General features: G+C 39.9%; 1 protein-coding gene across 2 annotated transcripts in view; it reads right to left on the reverse strand.

Annotated features, from left to right (window-relative positions):
* Positions 1–18,223, reverse strand: part of NRIP1 (nuclear receptor interacting protein 1) — an 80,612-nt gene that overhangs the window by 38,748 nt on the left and 23,641 nt on the right. The window lies entirely within an intron of this gene.

The raw sequence follows: 18,223 nt of genomic DNA on the forward strand, positions 1-18,223 counted from the left end.
CTTTTAAACACTGATATATAACAATTGTATATCAATACTTCTAACATACTTTTACTATTGAAATAAGATTAGTTTGTTATGCGTCTGAATATCTCCAGTTAAAGATTCTGTGATATAAGGAATCAGCAAAAACTCCTTAGAACCTCTCTTATAAAGGACATGCGCACACATTTCTAAACATTTCAGATCAGTTTATCTGTTCTTTTTTATTTACTGGATTCTTTTCATCCCCTTTTAATTTCTGCATAAAAATCACAAGGTGGGGTCCCCAGTTGTCTTGTCAGTGTTTGAAACTCAAAATGCTAATAAAAATAATATATGATCCCTTAAGTGCCTTGTTGCCATTACATTTACTGTACAACCTTAGCACATAGCTTCTACCTATACAACAAACACAAAATAAAGGCTTGCTGGGATAGACAGAATAGCCTGGCAGGTTACTGTACCAAGTGTATATTGGGATACAGCCAGTAAAAGAGGTCACAGCTGAAATGCCACTGCACTGCAGCAATCCTTGGTTGTCAAATCAACCCTTTGAGCATACATTAAAGTACTTACAAGACTGATTGAACTGAATGAAAGCATGATCAGGTCAATAAGTAATGCAGGGATCAGAAATAGCAAGAAGCCATCCTTACATACATTCCTAACTTCAGGCTTTGAAATAATTATATTTGACTGATTATGCTTAAAGACAAGCAAAATTTTGCCTTTATAAAGAAATAAACCAGATGGGAACAAAAAGAAAGACCTATAGAATGTTATCTATACTATATAGTCCATTAAGAATGGGTAGTGAAAACTAAGTAATATAACAAGTACGTCTAATAAAATCTCAAGACACGGGGCATCTCTTTTCCCCAAGAAATCCCTTGCAAAGCCAGGTTGACACCCATCTAGTCTAGTTATATGTTTTCAGTAGTGGCCAGCTAGATATCTTCGATGAGTTCCATAAACAAGACATGATGATGATAGTCCAAACAAGTGGCTTAAAATCTTAATCTGGTTTTCAGAGGTAATGTACTACCTGGAACATGGACTCTCTTTAATTATTGACTTAACATACATGAATTTATGTCACTGTTATAAGAATTTTAAGGAGATATATATATATATCTCAAGCATATACATAAATGTATAGACCACATGTCTGAGACTCACAGAAAAAGTCCTAAAACCATTTGTCTCTTCCAAATTGACCTCAAATATTTCTCTGCAAGGTCAAAGGAAATGGGGAGCCTCCCCATTGTCTCTTTGCTCACAAATCCTGTCTCAAAGGCACATTTAAGATATGAATAGGGTGAACCTGTGACCTGGATTTAGGAACTGAGTAGTAGTAGTAGGATGCCCAGATAATCCAATCAGGTAAACTGGCAGACGGGATAAAAACAACATACTCAGATTTCTGTTGTAGTCCGCCCTTGTCTGATGTACTGGGGGTTGGTCTTGGGCTACACCCCTTCTGTGATATATGTAAGATGTATAGAGGGGTGGTCTTGGGCTCCAGGGTGGGCAGATCAAAAGTCTATATAAGGCCTTGCGTGCATGGTTCCTCCTCCTCCGTGTAGGGGAGCACCCTGTTGCAACAGCTTTAATAAAGATCAGGCTTACTAGCTGCTTTGCTTCTCAATATTCTCTGGTTGGCCTCTGTTATTTTCTCCTACCAATGGAGAACCTACAAAGGACTCTGTAAGGGTTCTTGTGTACCCTGTAAGGCAAGGGGAGCAGTTTTTGTTTACAACATCATCCTATTGAAAATGAGCTAATCTGGTTCTCAACATCTGTACTTCTGTGGTGAATACCACAAATAAACTGATTGTGCATTTTGATTAAGTGTTACAGCTCAAAGTCTGCCTTGTGTCTCCTCCTCACTTCTTATTTTATAAACTGAAAATCAGAAATACTTTAGCTTTCTTCATATGATTTCCGCCCCCCAGCAGTTTTCATTTTCTGTAAATTTTGAATACTTTTTTTTTAAAAGATACATTTTATTATTAAGACTTTAAAAGGACAACAACAATAGTAAATCATAATATAGTATCACTAAGCACACTGGGGGGGGGCACCCAGTCACCATATTTTTTAACACCATATTGTCGTTTTTGAGATTAGGCTACCAGATCAGATCTTTTGCACAGTATTATATGACAACATACTTGACAAAATACTTGTTATTTTGTTTTTCATCCTTTCCTAACAGTGACTTTGCCTTCTTTACCACAAAATACTGAGTTTACATTTTCAATTACTGGTAGCTTTCTGCTAAGAACATGATTTCTTACAACTCATCAATGTATCTGAATTTCTTTCTGAATCTGAATCTGCCTTAATGGCAGATTTGGGGAGCAATTTACATTATCAAAAGAGCATGAGACAAAAGGATTTAAAAACCCTCTCCCAGTCACCTTGGGGTGATTAGTTTTTGTTTTTAAAAAAGCACCAACATTCTCATCACAAATAAGTCATACCACAGGTAGTTTGGCCATAACTACAGAAACCTTTGATATGGGACTTTCTCAAGTAAATTCATTGTTTAAGACTGTGCTAGATTGCAAATCTTCAGGATCACACCCATCAGCACACTTGTTGACAAGAAAGTATTCTGAAAAGCCGGTGCTATCAAGCAAGCCTTTCCTTTGAGGAAGCTATGCTATCGTTCCTTAAGAACAACTTGTATTTTTTATAAGTTTCATAATTTTAGCCTTAATAATGTTTCACAAAAATGCTGCTGTAACTCTCTAGATGTTTGGCTAACAGGTTGGAAACTTTCTTGTAGCCCACCCCTCCCATCTACCACGGGATTTTTTTTAATACAATGTGTTGCATTAGGTATCTTCTAATCCTCCAGGAAAGAAAGTTCATTTTCACAATAAATTACAAATTTAAGATAAAAGGTCAACCATCTTGCTACTTGGGCTTCATATGGAATGTAATTCAGTAGTGTAAGAAAGCCCCATACCTATCCCACAGCTTGCATACTCGTCCTACTCCTACAGCACAGTTGAAAGGGTAGTTTGTACCCCCATTTCAGATTACCTGGAACTGTCCAAATCTTAAACTGTAGTTAATTTTAACTATGTGAAAACTAGCCAGCTTCATAAGGAGGGCTTGAAATTGGCTTGTTTCCACGAACTATAATTACGATTAACCACTGTTTGTCCAGGTTTAGATAAAGCAGCAAGCTGTGATTAGTTAACAATGAAACCAAAAGCTTCCAGAAATGTCTTCGCAGCATGCAGGGTGGGGGCAGCACACATAGGCCTGTAATTCTTTACAAATGCCATCTTTATAACCTGTATTTGAAATAGTTATTTGGGTGCATTGCCTGAAAGCAATGATTCATAAAGTATGAGGAACTTTATGACATACTTTACAGTACCATTCATTTTTGTGATCCACCTACTTCTCTGGCTAATTTCCTAGTTGTAACATATTTTAATAATTTTTTAGTATTCATTTTCATATATTTCACGATGTACTCTTCACATTACTTCTTTGAATTGAACATACATTTACATTTGGTTTTCCAGAGACTGTATACATTGTTTTGGGAAAGAATCCAAAATCTTAAATTAAGACACTGCCATTTATAGAATTTTTGACTCAACTCCTTTATTGCTTCTTGAAGTTTGGTGACTGGTAAACATTGCAACTTAGCCTCTACTGAAATAGTTCAAATGGATTAGACTCTCCAAACTATATATTTCAGCTTTCTTTTATATGGTCCTTCCATTCTAGAGTTTCCTCTTTTGAAGTTAAATATAACTGTAAGATTTTCTGGGTACATTCACTTCTGATTGCTTTGTATTCATTGTTTCCAGTCAGATGAAACAATGCTTATAACTTAATGCCACATCCTAGGCAGTACAGTGGTGCCTCGCAAGACGAAATTAATCCGTTCCACGAGTCTCTTCGTCTAGCGGTTTTTTCGTCTTGCGAAGCAAGCCCATTGACGGCTTAGCGGATTAGCGCTATTAGCGGCTTTTAGCGGCTTAGCAGATAAGCAGATAAGCGGCTTAGCGGCTTAGAAAAGGGGGGGGAGGGGAAAAAACCCGCAGGAACTCGCAAGACATTTTCATCTTGCGAAGCAAGCCCATAGGAAATTCGTTTTGCGAAGCGCCTCCAAAACGGAAAACCCTTTCGTCTAGCGGGTTTTCCGTCTTGCAAGGCGTTCGTCTTGCGGGGCACCACTGTATTTAGCCCTCTCTCATCTTGTTGGTGCCATTGCTAATTGTTCCAAGGTACAAGTATTTTGGGAGACAGAAATTCTGTCTTTGTCATAACCAAAAGTTAGCTAGCTAGTCAGCTTCAGTTTAGTTGGAATTATCTCTCCCTGCCCCTGCTTTGACTGCCTCCCTGATTTTGTCTTTGTATTTCTTGATTACCACCACCAGATAACTGATTTTTACATTGCTCTTTCCCTGCGATATAACTGGATAATGCCCTAAATGATCTGCCTGTCTCTCATGCTTATCAGATCTGGGCAATACCACTCTGACATGGAATCTAGTAGCTACATGAAAAAATACAAGGAGGCTTAGAGTTTTGCCTAGTTCCTCTCCTTTGGTTCCTGTGCTATGTTAAAATCTGGGCTCATTATTTGTTTTTCCCGAACAAACCACAAACTGTAACCAGAATTTGTTGTTTGTTGTTTGGTTACTACTATAAAGCACGCTAGAAAAGCCGTTAATGTAACTAAATAAATACAATGTTTGGATGAATCCCATAGACTCTAAGATACAAAGTAAATCTTCCCGATGAAATGGATTTTGCTACCAACTTGCATCCTGACTTGTGCTGTTGTTCTTCATTATAGTCAGAGATAACTGTATTCCATTGATCTTCACTTTTGCTACCAGGAATTTAATTGTCATAGTGTGGTAATTGGCAGCAACTTCTCTGCGTTCCTGTCTAGTTTAACTGTTCTCATTGTCAAAACCCATCCTCTCTGCACTTTAAGGACACAGAACACTTAAGAGGAATGAGTCACCCTGAACCAGATGCTCCTAAGCTCCAGTCAGCTTTACAAACTTTTTGATACTATGTGCCAAAAGTCTGGTTTAAAGCTGGGCCAAAATATTCAGCCTAGCCCCAGGCTGTCAGTTTCAAGTTGTGGGGCAAAAACAGCCCTAGAAGGTTATTGCAAGAGTTGCCTGATGTTCCTTGATTTTCATCAAGCTGGTTTCTCTCTCTCTCTCTCTCTCTCTCTCTCTCTCTCTCTCTCTCTCTCTTCTCTCTCTCTCTCTCTCTCTCTCTCTCTCTCTCTCTCTCTCTCTCTCCCCTTTCCTCACTTTCTTAACTGTCACCTCAAGAACCATTCTGCTTTGACAGTAGCTCCAACACTCAGCGGGGAAGGCCAATGCTTTCCCACCTCATATAAGAAATAAAGGGGGGAAACCACCTTGTTTTATACAACAACAGGCACACATGCTGACAAAAATGAACAATTATGGACTATCTGCCCTTAAAGTTGCCAAAAATGAATCCCAGAGAACACAAATCACTCTGTGAAATGGGGAGGGGAGGTATTCAGCCTTGTTTTAGATATAGTTCAAATTAACCCCACTAGCTGTTAAAAGGCAAAAGCATATTGCTTACACGGCCAATTTCCTCCCTCCCTGAAAAAGCAATACAGTGGTACCTCGGGTTACAGACGCTTCAGGTTACAGATGCTTCAGGTTATAGATTCCGCTAACCCAGAAATAGTACCTCGGGTTAAGAACTTTGTTTCAGGATAAGAACAGAAATTGTGTGGCGGCGGTGCAGCGGCAGCGGGAGGCCCCATTAGCTAAAGTGGTACCTCAGGTTAAGAACAGTTTCAGGTTAAGAACAGACCTCCAGAACGAATTAAGTTCTTAACCCGAGGTACTACTGTACTGAAAAGCACTGAGAACTGCACATTTACCATATTACATATGGTTCTACCCTCAGTGATAGGCACGCTTTGACCAAAAATGGGTTTTAGTGCCAAACAAATGTAAAGCATTCCTAGCAATACAACAATACCATCAACCTATTGAAATTCTAATTCTCTCATGTATCGGCTCATTGTATGGAACTAGTAGCATTTTAATAAATATTGTTTCTTCTTAAAAGTCAAAGGCTCACTACAATAAACACACACCTACTATACCGCAATGCCTTTTATCTTACATATAAATATTCAATATAATGCCTTCTCCTGCATACTACATAACAGAGGTGGAAATATATCCAACTCATATAGACCACCCACCTCTGTGTATTCAAGTTCAGGCACGTCCAACACATAGATTGTGATCTACCGGTAAATCACAGGAAATCTGTGGTAGATCACTGGCTCCCCCTCAAAGAAGCTAAACAACTTTGGCTCTCCTAAAAAAAAGTCCTGCACTCCCCAAAAACGGGGCTTTCCTCCTCCCTAAAAAAGCTCAAGAACTTTGACCTGAACTTAAAAAGGGAGGGGGGGTAGATCACTGCCAATTTTTAACTCTGTGAGTAGATCGTAGTCTCTTGGGAGTTGGCCACCCCTGAAGTAGATGTTCCCAACACCAACATGTTGCACAACCCAGGTAGAACAGGTTGAATTAAAGAAAATATAGGACAGATTTAGCCAGACATGAAGAGCTGCCAGATTTCATGATGCCAAAAGTAGATGCCAGAAAACAGAAAAGCAAATAATCCATTTAACTGTTAAGTCACACTAGCCTCAGGCAGGCTTTTAAAAAAGACATTTCTTAAAGCCAGGATTTGCATAGTGAGGTGTCTGACACTCTGGGAATCCTACAAAATTTGATATTAAGAGAACTGTAGGTAGCCAAAATTATTTGGAGGACACAGTGTAAAGGAGTCAAACCAATTCTAGTGAAGTGGGCATGTAAATTCAAAATAAGATAATGGGTTTTTGCTCTGAGATGTGCGGCTTTCAAGAAGCAAGTTGGCTAGAGAGCAAAACAAACAAAAATATTATAACGTCCAGCTTCCTTTGCTTGGTCCCTGCTCCTGCCAACCTAGCAGTTCGAAAGCACGTCAAAGTGCAAGTAGATAAATAGGTACCACTCCGGTGGGAAGGTAAATGGCCTTTCCGTGCACTGCTCTGGTTCGCCAGAAGAGGCTTAGTCATGCTGGCCACATGACCCGGAAGCTATCTGCGGACAAATGCCGGCTCCCTTGGCCAATAAAGCGAGATGAGTGCCGCAACCCCAGAGTCTGCAACTGGACCTAATGGTCAAGGGTCCCTTTACCTTTACGGATGACAGATATTCCCATTTTGTCAAGATTGCTTAGACTATTCTCTGTAAGCAACAATAATAAAAATGGAATCCTCAATTTTAAAATATTTGTGTGTTAAGTTTAAATGAGCAGATTGTCAGAAAATACTACCATCTAAGTTGGGCACCCTAACTCCCTCCAGGAGTTGTGTGGGTGCACCCATCTTTGCCTTTGTTGTGGGGATAGTCCTGTGGGAATGTAATAGGGTAAGGCCACAGTTCTAGACCTGTACCAACTTAGAAAGGAAAGGGTGTAATAAAAGGAGGTTCCAAGAAATAAACAGTACAAGTATGTATATGTAACATAACCATTGTAGCATTTTCATTTCTGGAGCCTCAAGAATATAAACCGAAACTGCAATTAGCCAGATGTTGAATCCAAAATATTCCAAGTATCGTATCTGAAATCATTGAACATTTGTGCCAGTAAAAAGTGGTCTGTGAATTGCTAGTATGTATGTATACTAGCTCCCAGAAGTGCAAGCTGGATTTCGAAGGGCAGAGGAACCAGAGACCAAATTGCAAACATGCGCTGGATTATGGAGAAAGCTAGAGAGTTCCAGAAAGACATCTACTTCTGCTTCATTGACTATGCAAAAACCTTTGACTGTGTCGACCACAGCAAACTATGGCAAGTTCTTAAAGAAATGGGAGTGCCTGATCATCTCATCTGTCTCCTGAGAAATCTCTATGTGGGACAAGAAGCTACAGTTAGAACTGGATATGGAACAACTGATTGGTTCAAAATTGGGAAAGGAGTACGACAAGGCTGTATATTGTCTCCCTGCTTATTTAACATATGCAGAATTCATCATGCGAAAGGCTGGGCTGGATGAATCCCAAGCTGGAATTAAGATCGCTGGAAGAAATATCAACAACCTCAGATATGCAGATGACACAACCTTGATGACGGAAAGTGAGGAGGAATTAAAGAACCTTTTAATGAGGGTGAAAGAGGAGAGCCCAAAATATGGTCTGAAGTTCAACATCAAAAAAACAAAGATCGTGGCCACTGGTCCCATCACCTCCTGGCAAATAGAAGGGGAAGAATTGGAGGCAGTGAGAGATTTTACTTTCTTGGGCTCCATGATCACTGCAGATGGTGATAGCAGTCACGAAATTAAAAGACGCGCCTGCTCCTTGGGAGAAAGGCGATGGCAAACCTAGACAGCATATTAAAAAGCAGAGACATCACCTTGCCAACAAAGGTCCGTATAGTTAAAGCTATGGTTTTCCCAGTAGTAATGTATGGAAGTGAGAGCTGGACCATAAAGAAGGCTGATCGCCAAAGAATTGATGCTTTTGAATTATGGTGCTGGAGGAGACTCTTGAGAGTCCCATGGACTGCAAGAAGATCAAACACATCCATTCTTAAGGAAATTAGCCCTGGGTGCTCACTGGAAGGACAGATCGTGAAGCTGAGGCTCCAATACTTTGGCCACCTCATGAGAAGAGAAGACTGCCTGGAAAAGACCCTGATGTTGGGAAAGATGGAGGGCACAAGGAGAAGGGGACGGCAGAGGACGAGATGGTTGGACAGTGTTCTTGAAGCGACAAACATGAGTCTGACCAAGCTGCGGGAGGCAGTGGAAGACAGGAGTGCCTGGCGTGCTCTGGTCCATGGGGTCACGAAGAGTCGGACACGACTAAACGACTAAACAACAACAATGTATACTAGCCACTTACTATAGCTTTTGATTAATTTGAAAGTAAGTAAAGACAGCTAGATAAAGTTCATCCAGGATGCATTTGTGTATATTTAGATTCAAGCTACTATACACACGAAAACATAAAGGTGACTTTGAATAGGTTTCTCAAAATTATACACAGGCATTGCCTGAAATCACAAGTAAATAGTTAAATCAAGCAGAACTGTGGCATGCAATGGCAATAAAAACCACAAATAAGGTACCAGAGAAAGTGAATGAAGGAGAAAGTTTAAATGAGATCAAGACAGGTGCTTAGATTAGTTTCTAAGTTAAAAGTGGACTCATAAGCTCTAAACAGGCTTTCTTTCTTCATAGCCATACCTTCATGAACAATGCATCAGGAAAGGAGAGCAATTAAACTGAAATGAAGCCAATAAGATTGCTGAAGAAAGACATAGGAACTTATATGAAAACTAAACTTTAGTAACTGAATCTAAAAAAAATAGAAAAATTTAAAAATTGTCCAGTAGCACCTTAGAGACCAACAAAGTTTCTTTTGGGTATAAGCTTTTGTGTGTATGCACATTTCTTCACATACACTGAAACAGAATTCACCAGACCCTTATATATTTTGGTAGTGTGGGGTGGGGTTTTCCCAGAAGGGTAGTAGAAGAAAGCTTTTTCTTGTAGGACTAATTGCAGTCGTTAACAGTCATCTATAGATTTACCATACCCATTGAGTCACCCATCTCCTACTATCCTTCTGAGAAAAACACCACCCCACCTTCCCACTACGTATAAGGGTCTGGTGACTTCTGCTTCAGTGTATCTGAAGAAGTGTGCATGGCATGGAAGCTTATACCCAGAACAAACTTAGTTGGTCTCTAAGGTGCTACTGGACATTTTTTTAAAAAATTGCTATTTATTTCGACTGCATCAGACCAATACCTGAATCTTGAATCTAAAAGGGATTCCCCCCCCAATATTATTTTTTAAAAATTATATCCTGCCTTTCCTCCCAAAGAAGCCTAGGGAGCCATAAGAATGACTCCCCCACCATCCTATCATAAAAGCTGTAGGTCAAATCTGCAGTCTGCATTTCCAATATACTTAGCTTGTCACTCTGCTTCTGAGAACAGAGGAATCTTTGGAACACAGCCATTCTGTACTAATAAAAGCATGTAGCCTGGAATCCCTGCTTGACAACCTTTCCCTATTTTTTTTAGTGCTGAGAGGAAGTGCTGCATTCCAGACAGTACATAGCTAACAGTTCTGGCTACAAACTCCCACAAGTACACCATTCCACAAGCGCACTAGTTTTGATGTTCAAAGAGTGGTCAAAAGCTCTACAAGGACTTGGTTCCCCAATCAAGAAAAACTGTTTAGTACCTGTTGCCAAAAGGATATGACTAAGTGTCAGGCAAACAAAGTGTTCTAGAAATGGGTCTCCATTGGGGGGGCACCCATTTTCTGGCACCTCCATCTTGTGGCCCTGTAGGCTCCTGCCCTCCAACATGACTAGGGAATAAGGCATGTCCCTTCTTAAACACAGTGTTCCTAATTAAATCCTGTTTAGCAAAAAGAGAGATGCACCAGCAATAACCATTGTTCTTGGCTCCCAGAAGGTGTCTACCATCTCCCCCAGCCTCCCCAAAAGTTCCAAACTGACCACTTGTAGTTAAAGCTATGGTTTTCCCAGTAGTGATGTATGGAAGTGAGAGCTGGTCCATAAAGAAGGCTGATCGCCGAAGAATTGATGCTTTTGAACTATGGTGCTGGAGGAGACTCTTGAGAGTCCCATGGACTGCAAGAAGATCAAACGTATCCATTCTTAAGGAAATTAGCCCTGAGTGCTCACTGGAAGGACAGATCCTGAAGCTGAGACTCCAGCACTTTGGCCACCTCATGAGAAGAGAAGACTCCCTGGAAAAGACCCTGATGTTGGGAAAGATGGAAGGCACAAGGAGAAGGGGACGACAGAGGACGAGATGGTTGGACAGTGTTCTCAAAGCTACCAACATGAGTTTGACCAAGCTGCAGGAGGCAGTGGGCAGGAGTGCCTGGCGTGCTCTGGTCCATGGGGTCACGAAGAGTCGGACACGACTAAACGACTAAACAACAACAACCACTTGTAAACCAAAACCCACTTGGATCTGATACTCTTTTATAAATGACTGTTGTGAGGCTGCATTTGACCCTCTTAAGCCCATCAGCATCTGACACCAGAAGATGCCAGGACCAAAGGTTGAGAGTAATTTTTGCAATGTTAATTTGGATTAAGTGTAGCATTAGGTAGACCAATATTCTGATATAGTGTTTAGTTTTGATTCTGAGCTCTATACCTGCTGCTTCTCTCCCTTCTTTTTTACATATACTTCTTTTGAATATACCGCTTAATTACGCTTCTGGGCTGTACTGGTTTCTGCACACTCTCAAGGGCTGGTGGCTTAGGCTGCTGGGACTACACTACTGTCTTCCATCCAAGCTCCACTAGGCACTCTGCTCAAACTTCTAATAGTTCTGCCAGCTGACTGGGGAAGGGGCCTTGCAGGGGTACTATGATGGCCACGAGAGCAACTGGATTCCTCCACCAAGGCAACCAGAGGAGTCTGTGAGCCTCACCTAGCTGCCTAGAGCAATGGAGAAATGGTCTGGGGAGCACGTGGGCAGGCTCCTAACCATTCCAAGTCAGAGGCGCCATTTTTGTACCCGTCTGGGCCCTTGGCAGGGCCAACCTAACCAACTCTAAGGCATGCCCTTGGCTGCCAGTAAAGCAGCTTCAAACTAAAAGGATGTGTTCCCTAGGGCTAATCTAAGTCACTAAATGATCAGTGTATTCTATGCTAACTGTTCCACGTGTTAAAAACTAATTAACAAAAAAGAAGCAGATGATTTTCATGCGACACCAGGGCAGATTCTAAGAAACAAATCAGAATGAAAGAAAGTTTAAACAGACAGGGAACTGCAAAATTCTTGTAACTAGGACCCAACCATTTATTTTGCTATTTCAGGCTGGTTTTGAACTAATGTTTCCCAAGCAGCTCCATGACAAGCTACTTCTGTTACAGAGAAGAGTTTCAAAGGGTCATCTAACCTCATGCGCATCTCACTGCACACTGAGAGAACTAGTTATTTGATTTTGCAGTCTAAGAATTCCTCTATGAGAATACCGGTAATTACTACAATATTATTCCTGTGATCTAATGAATTAATTTAGTTCGCATTAGTTTTTCGTTGTTTATGTATTAACAAAAAATCAAATACACTAAGGCTGCACTCCTTTGCCATTTACATGCCCCTGAGCCCACTGGGAGTTATTTAACAGTAAATATGTGTAGGATTGTGATGTACGCTTTAAAACAGGTGTCACCAATGCTTGCAGGCCAATGAGCACATTTGGAATTTTGAGAGAGTGCCATGGGAACCGCTCACTATATGGCTACCATGGGGTTATGGCGTTATGGGGCTGTAAATAAATTTAAACATCTGGATGTAATGATAAACTATGGTTAATCCAAAATGGAAGAATATGCTTCCAACATTCTCATAGTCACACTTGAGAAGGATTGGGGGAGAAGGGAATGCAAGGCCATTCTGTTGGTAATCATGCTGAAGCTTGCCCTTGTAATGTTAAACCATGGCTTACCAATATATTGAGCTGTATGAATACATATTTAAAAGATTTGGAATGCGTAAAATATTTTTTAATCCTTTGAAAGCACAATAAAAAATAAGTCCTACTTAACGCAATGCAATTTACTCCCAGGTAAGTGTGGATAGGATTGTGGCCATGCTGTGGTTGTTGAAACAAGCCAAATCTATGGTTTGAATCAAACTAATCACTGCTGCTCTTCCACACAATTCTATACTATAATTTAACATTACATTCGAACTGGATCATTCACATTGAACTTTTTGCTCTATCCCACCTCTTTTTGTAGTAAAGGCATTTTACGTGTGTTCAATTTGGACATGACTGCATATATGTGCAGCACTGGGAAATAATTAAATAAATCAATTTTAACCGCAACAAGGGCAAAAACAGCCCAAAGAGAGTGGGAAAACTGCAAAAATGGTACCAAAAGAACGGAGAAATGGCTAGAAATTCCAGGAGCCATTGCAACTGTGATCCCACAAGCCTTTGCATGACCTTTGAGGCCTGTGGAGAGTTGGGAGTTTGAGAAAGGAGGTTTGGATGGACATATTGTGGTGGAGCAGGTGGATTTTTGTAATTATATTACATAATGTCACTGGTGTCCTAAAAAGGCTCACACATAAATTACAGTTGGTTTCCCAAATAAAGAATATGAAAAATATTCCCCATTTAAGTCAACAGAATAACTAGAATCAGAAAGCATTGACCCCTTAAAAATGAATTAAATTATCACATTTGTTGTTTACAGCTGGATTTACTCCTGCAATTTACAGACAAGCGAGCTACATGGTGTGCAGTTTGCCTGGAAAAATGATGCAGAACATCTACTATTGATATGACCTCCAACAGTTGGAAACTATTGGGAAGTCTGAATATTTGGTACCTACACTGACACAAAGCAAACATATCATTTTAAAAAGAGAGAGAGATATTACATCAATTATTAAGTATTAAAAATATTAAATTTTATAACAGTGTTCAAGAAAGAAAGGAATTTTCTCAAGCATATTCAATATTTCACCTTAAATTTTCAGAAATCAGTTTCATTATTACAAAAAGCTATGTGATGGTAAAGGGATCCTTTTAAAGTGGCTCATTACAGTTGCTGCTAGAGTGGCTGGGGAAACCAGATGGGTGTGGTTTAAATAATAATAAAATCATCATCAACATCATCATCTGCACCTCCAAAGGAAGGCTATTCCATAGGTGGAGCTCTGCTGCAGAAGTCCTTTAACATATCACCACTCCCTGAACTTCTCCTAGCAGTGGACCACAAATGAAGCCTCTCCTGCAGATCTTAAGGTGTGGTCAGGATGGTATGGAAGGAAGAGTTCCTTCAAATATTAGTGACCCAAGTCCTTTAGGGTTTTTTCCTCACCAGACAATCCATGGAAATGAACTTGTTACAAGCCCCCTAACCAACAGATCCCCTTGCCTATCTATAGCAAATACCAGTTTGAGTTTGTGTGTCCTGCCACGTGCATTTGTATTTTAATGAACTAAGACAACCCCATGGCTGTCATGGAGGCTATGAAGTTCTGAGATGGATCTATAGTGATAGCCTTGATGTGGATACTGGAGTCTAGTTAGTTAGTTAGTTAGTGAATTTGTATACCACCCTTCATTTGAAGATCACAGAGCAGTTCACAACATAAAAGTACAAAATGAAACACAAAATACATAATAAAGCATAAACAAAAGCAAAATAAACCAATAATCCCCTTCCCACAGAAACATTTTATAGGCCCTAGAATGTTAATCAGCCAAACGCCCAGGTGAGCCTCCCTGGGGAGAGCATTCCACAAACAGGGAGTCACCATGACCGCCATGTGTGGACTCTTCAAGACAAACTCTGCTGGGTAAGCTGTCAGGCAGTGGGGCCAGGCAGGACATCAGCAGCATCCCTATTATGTCTCCTGGATCCAAAATCTTCAAATCCAGTATCAGAGCTAATGGCCTCCTTACCAGAGTGATATAAATTTTATAGACAGCAGTGACATATACACCCTACCCTCTCAAACTGTGCTGGCGATACTGTACTATCTAACCAGGAAAACGAAGTCAGGAATGCGATTTACCCATGAGCGTGACACTTGAACAGTTGAAGCAACAGCAAGTGTGAGACAACAACGCTGGGACACCTTTTGCTGTTTCAAATAATGTGATCATGTCAGTCTGTTTTCAGGGAAACTGGAGATCAAGTGTAAATATGTGTGTGTGTATGGTTTCCACAGGTCAATTTCATATTGATTGTAGTAAAATATCAGTTGGTGATCTGATATCTAATTCCCAATAGCTTTCCAACAATAGGTGCTCTCAGTGATTTAAACAGCATTTCTACAGGCACAAAACCTATGATACTTTTACAAATTTGCGACTATTTCTCAACATATCTTAGACGACAGACTCACAGAGTTGGAAGGGACCACAAGGGTCATCCAGTCCAACCCCCTCCAATGCAGAAACCTTTTGCCCAACCCATGGGGGGCTCCAACCCATGATCCTGAGATTACGAGTCTCATGCTCTACCATCTGAGCTATTAACTCCATATGTAATTCCACCACAACCCCTTTTAATTCAGTGAAGGTTATTACTCTATTATCAGAAAAATAAAGAAAAGATGACACAATCATAGTATATGTCAACATGTATACTGTGAGTTCAGGTCCACAGAAAGAAACACACAATATTGCATGTCAGAGCTGTGGTGCATAGGGAAATCACTTGCAGTGGCACAGTATGTGCATGGCATTTCCATTTATTTTGTAGCCTCTGCCTAAATTACTATCTAGGCAAAGTCTCCTTCCCAACTAAGAAATTTTAGGGAGGCAATCTTAATTACAATCTGCTGGAAAAATTATTTCTTGTATGTATCTTTATTATTCATAAAAAAGCCATGCGCGTCATGCTTGTGAACATTGTTGTCTGTTCACATAGCTTACTGAATGCACATAAATTGTGGGGGCTGAGTCTACCGTCATAATTCTACATTCTTTTTATGTACAGTATACACACTTAGGTTGCATTAACTGCCATTCTGAATACCATTAAGTAGGGAATGGAACAAATGAAGTAATTTACCATAGGGATGGCTGAAGTGGTGCCCCCCAGATGTTGCTGGACTCCAGCTCCCATCAGCCCCAGCCAACATGGCCTAAGTCCAGGGATGGGTGTTCTCTAGATTTGCTGGACTACAACATGTTGGCTACTCCAGGCCTGTCACGTATACTGTTGCTAGTTTGCAACTACAGCAATACACACACAAAAGATTCTTGTTTTATGTATTGCTGTAGTTGCAAAGTAACGCTTCAGCAGAAAAAATAATGCAAGTTGTTTTAAGCTACACACTGAAAATTAGACAGCCTTTCAAACAGCTTGTCAAAGAGTTTGGAACTGCTGTTTCAAGGCAGATTAAACAAGTCCCTGTAAAGAATTTTAGCTGACGTCCAAGTCATTTTAATGCATTACTTTAAAAATTGCTGATTACTCTACTTTTGTCACTGCTTACTTATATGGCAATGTAAACATGCCATCTTATGAAGTATATCTGTGCCTTTTGAGGGAATGCATTAATGATTTAAACACATTGCTAAAATAAATATTCTTAAAGACTACACTTAAAGTAGTTTCATAGTATTTTAAAATCAAACGCCAAACATTTATGGGTTTTTTTTCAAAGTCTGAAGTTTTGAAGTTTAAACCAGCCATGTATTAACTGGCATACTGTGACAGATATAACTATGCATGTGAAGGCTGCACATCTCACTTGACCTCTTATGTCTTGAACTATTAGGGTCTTCAAAACATCCAATTTATCAATCACAACTGAACTGCAGAACACCCTCCATCTCTGTGCAGCGAATTACCATACTGGTCCTGCTTTAACGCTAATAATATCCAGTTCAGTAACTCTTCTGAATTGTTTCTGGTCCGGTCGTTTATATCTAACTGGTACAAAGCATATCTATTTCTTCATTGTAGTTTTCTGCAAATGTTAAGTTTAATTGCAGGGGTGAACAGAAAGACTTGAGTTTCTTGCAAGATCCTAGGATACAGAGAGGTTGAAGTAAAAACAAAAAATCTTTAAAATCAAACAGATTAATGTAGCACAAGCTTTTGTGAGCTGGAGTCCACTTTATTAGATGCATCTTATTTCTATTAGTTTTCAAAGTGACATACAGTGGTACCTCGGGTTATGAACTTAATTCGTTCCGGAGGTCTGTTCTTAGCCCAAAACCGTTCTTTTTAAAAAAACAAAAAACAAAACCCCCGAAATCGTTCTTAACCTGAGGTGCGCTTTCGCTAATGGGGCCTGCCGCCACCGCCGCCGCGCAATTTCCATTCTCATCCTGGGGCAAAGTTTGCAACCTGAGGTACTACTTCCGGGTTAGTGGAGTTTGTAACCCAAAGTGTTTGTAACCCGAGGTACCACTGTGCAATTTTTTTGCAAGATGCCATTATTCTATGAGCTTTGCTTTCTTCATGGTTTTGTGTGGTGGAAAACTTGTAAATGGTGGAGGGAATATGATAACTTTTTTGAGGTGTCTGTTATAGGGAGATTTACTGATAACAAGTGTTACTGATGAATTCAGCTATTTTGTCATGCCTTTTTGTCATAAACCATTCTTGAGTATGGATAAGATACAAATAAAGTGACTTGCCTTTATCTACCAGTGCAATTTTCAAATCTTGCTACATATTTTTGTTGTGAAGTCACTTTTGAAGTTTGCAGGTCAATCCTGCTTACAGAAGATATATGTACCCAAATATCTAAAAAAAACCAAGCCTGCCTTCTTCCCTATAGACCCTTCCTGGTACAGAGATAAGCAGAGGGGGACCTCTTAGTACTTCCTTTGCTCCCTGTTTAATAGGGCTTTTCCCGAGATCAGTATATAAGGTTGCTATTTCTGCTGAATTATTTTCTACAGAAATTAAACTATACAAATTATTTCTCTCCTCTTATTCCATCTCTTTTTCCAGCTAATGAATGGAAATCCTTGAAACCCTATCATTTACATAAAAATACTGGAACTAGTTGAGCCTCACAGAGTATGCCATAACATTCCAAGATTACTGTCACAGCATGTTTCAGTGGTCAGGGAAGTGGTCATACAAGGGCTGAGCTGGAATTATAAAGCAGTGGAGACATAAGATGCTTAAGAGACAAGGAGTAGGGCACTGGACTACCAACACTTCCTGCCCTGAATCTATCATTTTCCTGTATCCTAAACGATGGCTGAATGGTATTTATGAAACAACATTAAACACATTTAAAGCTTTCTAGATTCTCTAACTAAGGTTAACTAATCAACTACCTTCAAACCCTGAGAATAATGCTGGTTAAACTTATAACTTAATTCATTTATTCATATTTCTGTGCTACTTTCCAATCTCTTGGTTTTCAGAATGACATACAATAGATCAAAACAATTAATTTATTAATAAAACACAAACAAGCATGAGCCACTACAACATATGCAAAAATTAGGGACAAACACGCTTTAAAAGTTTGACAGAATAAAAACAAACAAACTTGCAACTGTTTGCCCAGAAGTGTTAAGAGGGCAGGTCGGGAAGATTTCCCATAAAAGGGCATTCTACAACAAGCAATCAGCTGTTAAGGCATTGTAACTTCTAAAGTAGTATATACGACTTCAACCACTGGGTT

The sequence above is a fragment of the Podarcis cretensis genome (genome assembly GCF_951804945.1).
Source record: "Podarcis cretensis genome assembly, chromosome: 4".
Taxonomy (NCBI): Eukaryota; Metazoa; Chordata; class Lepidosauria; order Squamata; family Lacertidae; genus Podarcis; species Podarcis cretensis.